Source organism: Oncorhynchus gorbuscha, linkage group LG04, assembly GCF_021184085.1.
Source record: "Oncorhynchus gorbuscha isolate QuinsamMale2020 ecotype Even-year linkage group LG04, OgorEven_v1.0, whole genome shotgun sequence".
Classification (NCBI taxonomy): Eukaryota; Metazoa; Chordata; class Actinopteri; order Salmoniformes; family Salmonidae; genus Oncorhynchus; species Oncorhynchus gorbuscha.
The window spans coordinates 43,471,500-43,483,608 of record NC_060176.1 but is presented as its reverse complement, the minus strand read 5'-3'; positions in this window follow the sequence as shown (position 1 = coordinate 43,483,608).

The following is a 12,109-nucleotide window of genomic DNA, read 5'->3' as shown; positions in this document are numbered from 1 at the left end:
GTGCTGTTGGAAGCTAACCCTCTCCTCTTGTCTGTTCTGTAGCATGCTATCTAGAGGGGCAGATGGAGTGATTGTGGTGGTTGACTTGTGGAACAAAAGCAGGAATCCACAGTACCCCTGTAAAGCGGTGTGCACGGTAGACAGTTGTGTGTGTGGCTCACATACCTGATGGCACCCACTAGATGGCAGCATCACTATAACTGTGTACTTCACTAGGTATTGGTGGACAGGAGTGGTGTGAGAGAGAGGGTATGTGCTATTGTGCTTCCTCGAAAGCACTTATCTGCCAATGATGAGTGTGCAAGCAGTAGTGTATGTATTTGACAGTGCATGTCAGAGCAAAAACCAAGCCATGAGGTCAAAGGATTTCTCCATAGAGCTTTGAGACAGAATTGTGTCAAGGCACAGATCTGGGGAAGGATACCATAAAATGTATGCAACATTGAAGGTCCCCAAGAACACAGTGGCCTCCATCATTTTGAACCCGGTCAAACTTCTCTGGACAGCACATAGCCAAGACAACACAGGAGTGGCTTTGGGACAAGTCTGAATGTCCTTGATAAGGCCCAGACTTGAACCCGGTCGAACTTCTCTGGAGCTCCCCATCCAACCTGGCAGAGCTTAAGAGGATCTGCAGAGAAGAATGGGAGAAACTCCCCAAATACAGATGTGCCAAGCTTGTAGCTTCATACCCAAGAAGACTCAAAGCTGTAATCACTGCCAAAGGTGCTTCAACAAAGTACTGAGTAAAGGGTCTGAATACTTATTTTTTAAATACATTTGTACAAATTTCTAAAACCTGTTTTTGTATTGTCATTATGGGGTATTGTGTGTAGATTGAGGGGTACCAGTCAAAAGTTGACACACCTCCACATTCAAGGGTTTTTCTTTATTTTTTTACTATTTTCTACATTGTAGAATAATAGTGAAGATATCAAAACTATGAAATTACACATATGGAATCATGTAACTACAAAAGTGTCAAACAAATCCAAATATATTTTATATTTAAGATTCTTCAAAGTAGCCACCCTTTGCCTTGACAGCTTTGCACGCTCTTGGAATTCTCTCAACCAGCTTCATGAGGTAGTCACCTGGAATGCATTTCAATTAACAGGTGTGTCTTGTTAAAAGTTAATTTGTTTGAGCCAATCAGTTGTGTTGTGACATGGTAGGGCTAGTATACAGAAGATAGCCCTATTTGGTAAAAGACCAAGTCCAGCTCAAATAAACAAAGAGAAACGACAGTCCATTAAGACATGAAGGTCAGTCAATGAGGAAAATGTTAAGAACTTTGAAAGTTTCTTCAAGTGCAGTCGCAAAAACCATCAAGCGCTATGATGAATCTGGCTCTCATGAGGACAGCCACAGGGCAGGAAGACCCAAAGTTACCTCTGCTGCAGATGATAAGTTCATTAGAGTTAACTGCTGCTGCCAACACACTGACACTGACTCAACTCCAGCCACTTTAATAATGGGAATTGATGGGAAATTATGTAAAATATATCACTAGCCATTTTAAACAATGCTACCTTATATAATGTTACATACCCTACATTATTCATCTCATATGCATATGTACATACTGTACTCTATATCATCTACTGCATCCTCATGTAATACATTTATCACTAGCCACTTTAACTATGCCACTTTGTTTACATACTCATCTCATATGTATATACTGTACTCGATACCATCTACTGTATCTTGCCTATGCTGCTCTGTACCATCACTCATTCATATATCTTTATGTACATATTCTTTATCCCCTTACACTGTGTATAAGATAGTAGTTTTGGAATTGTTAGTTTGATTACTTGTTGGTTATTACTGCATTGTCGGAACGAGAAGCACAAGCATTTCGCTACAGTCGCATTAACATCTGCTAACCATGTGTATGTGACAAATAAAATGTGATTTGATTTGATTTTACCAAATAAATGCTTCACAGGGTTCAAGTAACAGACATCTCAAAATCAACTATTCAGAGGAGACTGTGTGAATCAGGCCTTAATGGTCAAATTGCTGCAAAGAAACCACTGCCAAAGGACACCAAAAAGAAGAGACTTGCTTGGGCCAAGAAACACGAGCAATGGACATTAGACCGGTGGAAATCTGTTCTTTGGTCTGATGAGTCCAAATTTGAGATTTTTGGTTCCAACCACTGTGTCTTTGTGAGATGTAGAGTAGGTGAATGGATGATCGCCACACCATGAAGCATGGAGGAGGAGGTGTGATTGTGTGGGGGTGCTTTTCTGGTGACACTGTCAGTGATTTATTTAGAATTCAAATGCATACTTAACCAGCATGGCTAACATAGTATTCTGCAGCGATACACCATCCCATATGGTTTGTTCTTAGTGGGACTATCATTTGTTTTTCAACAGGACAATGACCCAAACACACCTCCAGGCTGTGTAAGGGCCATTTGACGAAGGAGAGTGATGGAGTGCTGCATCAGATGACCTGGCCTCCACAATCACCCAACCTCAACCCAATTGAGATGGTTTGGGATGAGTTGGACCGCAGAGTGAAGGAAAAGCAGCCAACAAGTGCTCAGCATACAGTGGGGCAAAAAAGTATTTAGTCAGCCACCAATTGTGCAAGTTCTCCCACGTAGAAAGATGAGAGGCCTGTAATTTTCATCATAGGTACACTTCAACTATGACAGACAAAATGAGAGAAAAAATCCAGAAAATCACATTGTAGGATTTTTAATGAATTTATTTGCAAATTATGGTGGAAAATAAGTGGAGTTTATGGTGGAAAATAAGTGGAGTCTCATTTTGTCTGTCATAATTGAAGTGTACCTATGATGAAAATTACAGGCCTCTCATCGTTTTAAGTGGGAGAACTTACACAATTGGTGGCTGACTAAATACTTTTTTGCCCCACTGTATGTGGGAACTCCTTCAAGACTGTTGGAAAAGCGTTCCTCATTAAGCTAGTTAAGAGTGTGCAAAGCTGTTCATAGTTTGTCTTCACCATTATTCTACAATGTAGAAAAAAATAAAGAAAAACCCTTGAATGAGTAGGTGTGTCCAAACTTTTGACGGGTACTGTACATACTGTTGACATTAGCCCAATGTGTACATTGAAGGGCAAGACTGCTGCTCAGCACTTGACCATATCATTGGGCAATAGTCAAGATTAGATCAAACTAGAGCCTGTAGTGTTACAAATGTGGTTTGAGAGAGAGAGTGTATGAGTGAGTATAAGAGATAGAGGGTGAGTGTGTGAGAGAGAGCGAGTGTGTGTGAGGGAAAGTGTGGGAGAGAGCGAGTGGGTTGAGAGCGAGTGTGTGAGGAGAGCGAGCGAGTGTGAGAGAGCGGCTCAGATGGTCACTGTGCATGTGCGTTGCGTGAGAGAGAGGCTCAGATGGTCACTGTGCGTGTGCGTTGTGTGAGAGTGAGGCTCAGATGGTCACTGTGCGTGTGTGTTGCAGGTCCAGTCGGTATGTCCACAGGTTCAGTGTGCAGTGGTACCCGTACGACACGGGAATAATTATGTCCAGCTCCTTCGACAAAACCATGAAGGCCTGGGACACTGACTCTAAAAGGTATACCTACATTGGGGAGAACAAGTATTTGATACACTGCCGATTTTGCAGGTTTTCCTACTTACAAAGCATGTAGAGGACTGTCATTTTTATCATAGGTACACTTCAATTTGTGAGAGGCAGAATCTAAAACAAAAATCCAGAAAATCACATTGTATGATTTTTAAGTAATTAATTTGCATTTTATTGCATGACAAGTATTTGATACATTAGAAAAGCAGAACCTAATATTTGGTACAGAAACCTTTGTTTGCAATTACAGAGATCATACGTTTCCTGTAGTTCTTGACCAGGTTTGCACACACTGCAGCAAGGATTTTGGCCCACTCCTCCATACAGACCTTCTCCAGATCCTTCAGGTTTCGGGGCTGTCGCTGGGCAATACAGATTTTCAGGTCTGGAGACTGGCTAGGCCACTCCAGGACCTTGAGATGCTTCTTACGGAGCCACTCCTTAGTTGCCCTGGCTGTGTGTTTCGGGTTGTTGTCATGCTGGAAGATCCAGCCACGACCCATCTTCAATGCTCTTACTGAGGGAAGGAGGTTGTTGGCCAAGATCTACGATACATGGCCCCATACATCCTCCCCTCAATACGGTGCAGTCGTCCTGTCCCCTTTGCAGAAAAGCATCCACAAAGAATGTTGTTTCCACCTCCATGCTTCACGGTTGGGATGGTGTTCTTGGGGTTGTACTCATCCTTCTTCTTCCTCCAAACACGGCGAGTGGAGTTTAGACCAAAAAGCTATATTTTTGTCTCATCAGACCACATTACCTTCTCCCATTCCTCCTCTGGATCATCCAGATGGTCATTGGCAAACTTCAGACGGGCCTGGACATGCGCTGGCTTGAGCAGGGGGACCTTGCATGCACTGCAGGATTTTAATCCATGACGGCATAGTGTGTTACTAATGGTTTTCTTTGAGACTGTGCTCCTAGCTCTCTTCAGGTCATTGACCAGGTCCTGCCGTGTAGTTCTGGCCTGATCCCTCACCTTCCTCATGATCATTGATGCCCCACGAGATGAGATCTTGCATGGAGCCCCAGACCGAGGGTGATTGACCGTCATCTTGAACTTCTTCCATCTTCTAATAATTGCGCCAACAGTTGTTGCCTTCTCACCAAGCTGCTTGCCTATTGTCCTGTAGCCCATCCCAGCCTTGTGCAGGTCTACCATTTTATCCCTGATGTCCTTACACAGCTCTCTGGTCTTGACCATTGTGGAGAGGTTGGAGTCTGCTTGATTGAGTGTGTGGACAGGTGTCTTTTATACAGGTAACGAGTTCAAACAGGTGCAGTTAATACAGGTAATGAGTGGAGAACAGGAGAGCTTCTTAAAGAAAAACTAACAGGTCTGTGAGAGCCGGGATTCTTACTGGTTGGTAGGTGATCAAATACTTATGTCATGCAATAAAATGCACATGAATTACTTCAAAATCATACAATGTGATTTTCTGGATTTGTGTTTTAGATTCTGTCTTTCACAGTTGAAATGTACCTATGATTAAAAAAAATACAGACCTCTACAGCTTTGTAAGGGGGAAAACCTGCAAAATCGGCAGTGTATCAAATACTTGTTCTCCCCACTGTACATACTCTTTCACTCTTTGTTTCTCACTCTCTCTCTTACGTTGTTTTTCTCTCACATACATCCTTTGTTTCTCACTTTCTTTCAGTCTCATTCTCTCTCGCTCTCTCTGCCTCATATGGTGCACTCTATGCTGAGCTAGAGTTACACTGGTTCCATGGTTACCTCAAAGGGTCAGCTAAAGGACAGGAAAACATACACACACAGGCGCACACACAGGAATTCAGATCCAGGAATCAGTATCCAGTACCTGCACCACACTTAAGCAACTAAGAAGTGCCGTGTATAATAGAAAAGGTCTAGCTAGCTACAGTATGTATGGGTTGGTTAGCTATGTCCTGGATAAGCATCAGCATTGTATCTCATTTATATTAAACTGACATTTTCAGAGCCCATGAAAGGTTAAGAGATAAGTGTATGTGACTGAGTGTGTTGACACAGAGCCCCCTCTGTGTCAACCCCATTGGGTCAGCCCTTGCTAGTATTGGCACACGGTGGCAGCCAAGGCACCAGAGCGGGCACTTGTGTTTGCAGATGGATTTGCATTCTAACTGTCGCTCTGCCGCCTTCCTCCAGCCTCTCAGTCCACTGCCGTGCTTAGTTCTCCCACGCTGCCATGTCCTTCTCTGCTCTCCTCCATTCCCCTCCATTCCTCCCCTCCATCTCTCTCACAGCCACATTCTTCATTTCTTTCTCCTGGTCCCAGTGTGTCAGTCACGGCAGTGTTCTTTCCTGTCATGCTGACCGACTGACTGAACAGTATTGTTGTCTCTCTACAGCACATCGATATCAGGTTTATGTTCAGGGTGAACTAAAGCTGATAGTTCTTTCTCCTTCTTGTGTGTCTGTAGCCCAATGAAGTGTTCCAGTTTGAAGGGAACGTCTACTGCCACCACATGTCCCCCATCTCCAGTAAACACAGCCTCATTGCAGGTGTGTGTGTGTGTGTGTGTGTGTGTGTGTGTGTGTGTGTGTGTGTGTGTGTGTGTGTGTGTGTGTGTGTGTGTGTGTGTGTGTGTGCGTGCGTGCGTGCGTGCGTGTGTGTGTGGCTGCGTTTACGCAGCCTAATTCTGATATTTTTTTCGAATGATTCATCTTTTGACCAATCAGACCAATAATAGGATGTTTGTGCGCTTAAAATATTATTTACTGTCTATAATAATCAGTGATTACATTTGTAAAGCTCTTTTAATTATACAGAATCATCTCAAAGTGCATAAAATAAAAACCTACCTAGAGAAAATAATGGACACAACTAGACAACTGACACAAAGAACACAGCAGACGCTACAAGGAACAGTCTGTCTCACTGATATAATCTAAGAATGGACATTGTCTCTACTCTCCAGGCAGTCCATTCTGTAAACAAGGTATTCCTTTGCACCTTTTGCTTTGCTCATTCCACAGCATACCTCTGTTCTGATGCAAGGCCTGCAGCAATGATTCTCTCCACGGATTGTGAAAGCTGTTCGCATGACGGCTGATTGTGAAACTGCGGTGTGGTGGGTTAACAAAGTGTATGCCCTTGGGGTCTCAGGAGTTGGAAATGGCTCCGGAACAGTTTGGATAGACATGATAGGAATCCAGGCGGTGCCCCCCTGCTGACAGAGCAGGACAGACTGGTTGTACATACCTGCCAAATCACTTGTTTAACACCCACACTGCTCTCTTTCTCAATGCATTTCAAAGGGTCTCTCACTCTCTCTGTGTGCGTGTGTGTTTTTCACTCACTTTCTCCATGTTAAGGTCACTGACACTCCCTTTGTCCGCCCACCCCCCTGGTGCTATTCGGAACAGAATTATCATTTTATTTCTGCCGGGTTTGAAACAAATGGACTCAAACCTGGTTATCTTGTGTCTATCCCTGTCAATTATCTTGCTCCCGGAATGCTCACACCCTCTGTGTGAATAGTGATCTGTGTTGTGAGCTCATGTATATCAATGGCTGGCATAAGTGCGCTCTTATATAGCTACATTCCTGTCTCAGCTGAGAAAACCGGGACCTCCAGTTTCTCCTCTCGGTCACAAAGCATTTACACACAAAGTGAGAGTAAAGATGTTTTTCCTTTGTCTTAGTCATGTATGTAGCCTCTCAATGAATCCCTTGATCTGTGTGTGTTCTCAGTGGGTACCAAAGACCAGAAAGTACAGTTCTGTGACCTGAAGTCTGGCTCATGTGACTAGGTTCTACAGGGTGAGTGTGCCACACACACACACACACACACACACACACACACACACACACACACACACACACACACACACACACACACACACACACACACACACACACACACACACACACACACACACACACACACACACACACACACACACACACACACACACACACACACACACACCTCAGGTCACAGAGGTGTAGGTCCTATCTGTCCGGTGGTCGCCAAGATATGAGCACATTTTAGCTACAGCCAGGTAGGCCAATTATCACCACACCTGAAGTGATACAACAACAACCTCCGTGTCACGCCTTTAGATACATGTACCTCCCTCTGGCACACCAAGAGACCGTGGCATTGCCTGGGAACTAGACTCTATTCCCAGGGAGTGCCAACACAGCTCAGGCAGGCAGGATACCCATGAATTAGATCAGCTAATTAAGCCATTGGGATCATATCACTGTCCCTTTGGGCTGTAAGTGATTCAAAAAACATCCGGGCATGCTTGAACTGCTCCTGATAACATGGGCAATTGGACACTGTCTTTGGAAATGTATGGAGTGATGTTCTTTTTTAATATGGAGGGCTATTTTCAGGGAATTTGAGGCACTAGAGCTGGAAAATTGAAGGGACAATGTGGCATTGTGGTGGTTGTAGTGTTACAGAACCTCTACTGTTAGAAAGCCTGATCAACTCAGAATACTTAAGAGTGAACAAAATTATTTTGAAAACCGCAATTAATGGAATGATCTCTTGTCCGATACAGATGTGGAAGCAGATAGTCAGGTTTTCTATCCACAATCCAGACTACAATAAATGGCTTCCTAAAGAAAATCCAAACCTGGCCAAAAGAGCACTCTTCCTTGGCTAAATGGAGACATCTGGAAACTGATGAAATAACTAAATTATGCTGTAAAAACATCCCTAAAGTCCAAATTAGAGCATGACAGATGTAGGTTTACCATGTTGAGAAATAAGGTGATGAAAGAAATCACAGGCAAAGGCAAACTTTTGTATTAACATAATTGGTGAGCAAAGGGAAATTCTAAATTGATCTGGGAGAATCTAAAAACATTAACAGGAAAGAGCATAGTAACACTGCAAAAAGACTAGAAATCACAGTGAATGACAATCTAACACAGGATGCAGTTGAAATAGCAATAGCCTTCAATTCCTAGTTTGTTGACTCTGTCAGGGTACTGACACAGAACCCCTCCACTTGTTTCTTGGGCTCAGTGCTAGTGAATGACACTCAACCGGTCTTCAGAGGGGAACAAGGTGATTAGCTCACTAAAGAACTCTAAAGCCAAAGATGTGTTTGTAGTTTTTAAGCAAGGTAGAGTCCAGCCCAGAGTCACTCATTGGCCCCATTACTAAGATCACCAACACATCTATTGGTCAGGGGGTGTTTCCAAGGGTCTGGAAGTCCGCGATAATAACGTCAATCTTTAAATCGGGTGACCCTGCTGACGTGAGTAACTATAGGCCCATTAGTATACTACCTGTGGTGTCGAAGGTTGTTGAAAAGTGTGTAGCAGAACAACTGATTGCCCACCTCAACAATAGCCCCATCACATTACTCTCCATGCAGTTTGGCTTCAGAGCAAAACACTCCACAGAAACAGCCAACTGCTTTCTTCTGGAAAATATGAAGTCCAAGATGGACAAAGGGGGTGTTGTTGGGGCTGTGTTTCTGGACCTAAGGAAGGATTTTGATACTGTTAACCATGAGGTTATCATCACAAAATTGTCCAAATTCAACTTTTCCCTCGATACCTTGAGATGGATGAAATCATACCTTGAAGGCAGAACTCCGTGTGTCAGAGTGAGCAATGAGCTGTCGCCCACTCTTAGCTATGATGTGGGCATGCCCCAAGGATCATTACTGGGGCCCCTTCTGTTCAGTATGTACATTAAATTATCTGCCTTCTGTCTGTACTGGGTCTGAAGTTCAAATGTATGCAGATGGTACAATGATATATGTGCATGCAAAGAGCAAACAACAAGCTGCACAAGAACTCACTACTGTAATGGTCCAGGTTACAAAGTGGCTCAGTGACTCATGTTTGCATCTCAATGTGAAAAACAACTGTCTGCATGTTCTTCACAAAGAGGGCAACAGATGCTACTGAGCCAGATGTATATGTGTCAGGGGAGAACCTCCAGGTGGTATCTGATTTAACTACCTTGGCATCATACTTGATTCCAACTTCTCTTTTAAAAAGCAGGTGAAAAAGGTAACTCAAATAAACAAATTCAACCTAGCTCATTTCCGATTGACTACAGAGGTAGCAAGACTGTACTTCAAATCTATGATACTCCCCCACTTAACATACTGCTTGACTAGTTGTGCCCAAGCTTGCTGTACAACACTAAAACCCATTCAGTCTGTCTACAAACACCTCCACTCAGTACTTTTGTTAAACAGAAAACCCAAACATATGGCAGCAGATCCACAAGGTCCGCCATGGGAGGTGACTGTATAGTTCCCATAAGGAAAAGCACCTTTAGTCAATCTTCTTTCTCTGTGAGAGCTTCCCATGTTTGGAATACACTGCCATCAGACACACACACACACACACACACACACACACACACACACACACACACACACACACACACACACACACACACACACACACACACACACACACACACACACACACACACACACACACACACACACACACACACACACACACACACACACACACACACACACACACACACACAACTGCACCACCTATCACACGTTCACAAAAACATGAAGGCTTGGCTAAAGGCCAATCAGACTTGTGAACATAATCCCTAGTTGTGTATTGCTGCTTTCCATGTTGTCTGTTGTCTGTAACTTGTGAGGTGTGGACATACTTTGTTGCTTTTATGGATTTTGTCTTGTTGCTTTTTGTGCTCTGCCTTGCTTGTCTTATGTTGCTCTGCGTGTGCTCACTGCTCATCGATTGTCTGTTTTGTTATTGTAATTGTTTTTAATAACCTGCCCAGTGACTGTGGTGGAAAATTAGCCGGCTGGCTAAAACCAGCAGTTTTACTGAAACGTTCATTATTGTGCACCATCCCAGTAAAATAAAAATAAACTCAAACTCAGATGCCGTCTTAATTTGAGCCAGTTTGCTACAGCAGGAAAATAATCCTGCAGCAACAAGAAATGTGAATTATGTGGATTATAATTCATTGACATTTGTTGTTCTGGCAAATCAATTCACACTTTAAGGTGGAAATTACAAACTTTAGAAGCCTTTTTAAACCTTGACTACTCTAGTTTGCATTTGCTGTAGTACAGGAAAATTCTCAGCAACAAAAGAGTGATCAAAATAAGATCCTACATCTGTACGTTGTTTATGCCCAGTGATGTGAACCTTCACCCGCAGACCAGTTAGGGGACGTTTATGTAAGGGCCCTTTATATGTCGCTATCGGCCCGAGGGTGCTGTCACATGTCCCCTGAGGGATAGGTGAGAAATAGAAAGCTGTTGATTTAGGGTTCTCTCCTGTCACGCCTGGCCTTAGTATTTTGTGTTTTCTTTATTATTTTTGTCAGGCCAGGGTGTAACATGGGTATTTATGTGGTGTGTTTTGTCTAGTTTTTTTGTAGGTAATGGGATTGTGGTTAGTGAAGTAGTCTAGGTAAGTCTATGCTTGCCTAGAGTGATTCTCTATCAGAGGCAGGTGTTTATCGTTGTCTCTGATTGGGAACCATATTTAGGCAGCTATATTCTTTGAGTGTTTTGTGGGTGATTGTTCCTGTCTCTGTGTTTTGCACCAGTTAGGACTGTTGGCCACGGTTTCTTGGTTTGTATATGTTTATTGTTCACGTTATCATCTTTATTAAAGATGTTTATAAATAACCACTCTGCATTTTGGTCCTCCTCTCTTTCAACAGAAGAAAACCGTAACATCTCTCTCGCTCTCAATTCAACAGGCTTTATTTGGCATGTTTACATTGCTAAAGCAAGTGAAAGAGATTATAAAATAAACAATATAAAAAGAACAGAAAACATTACACTCAGTTCCAAAGGAAGAGACATCAAATGTCATAGTATGGCTATATGTAGAGTAACGATGTGCAAATAGTTAATGTACAAAAGGGAAAATAAATCAAAATAAATATGGGTTGTATTTACAATTATTTGTTCTTCACTGGTTGCCCTTTTCTTGTGGCAACAGGTCACACATCTTGCTGCTGTGATTACACACGGGTATATCACCCAATAGATATGAGATTATCGACATTTGATTTGTTTTTGAATTCTATGTGTGTTTGTGTAATCGGAGAGAAATATGTTTCTCTCAGTTTCCAACTAATTTTGTGGGTAGTGTGCACATAGCCTGTCTTCTCAAGAGCCAGGTCTGCCTGCAGCGGCCTGTCTCAATAGCAAGGCTATGCTCACTGAGTCTGTACATAGTCAAAGCTTTCCTTAATTTTGGGTCAGTCACAGTGGTCAGGTATTCTGCAGCTGTGTACTCTCTGTTTAGGACCAGTTAGCATTCTAGTTTGCTCTGTTTTTTTGTTAATTATTTCCAATATGTCAAGTAATTATCTTTTTGTTTTCTCATGACTTGGTTGGGTCTAATTGTGTTGCTGCCCTAGGGCTCTATGTGGTCTGAGTCCCAGGACCAGCTTGCTTAGGGGACACTTCTCTAGGTTCATCTCTCTGTAGATGATGGCTTTGTTATGGAAGGTTTGGGAATCGCTTCCTTTTCGGTGGTTGTAGAATTTACCGGCTCTTTTCTGGATTTTTTAAATGAACGGTTATTGGCCTAA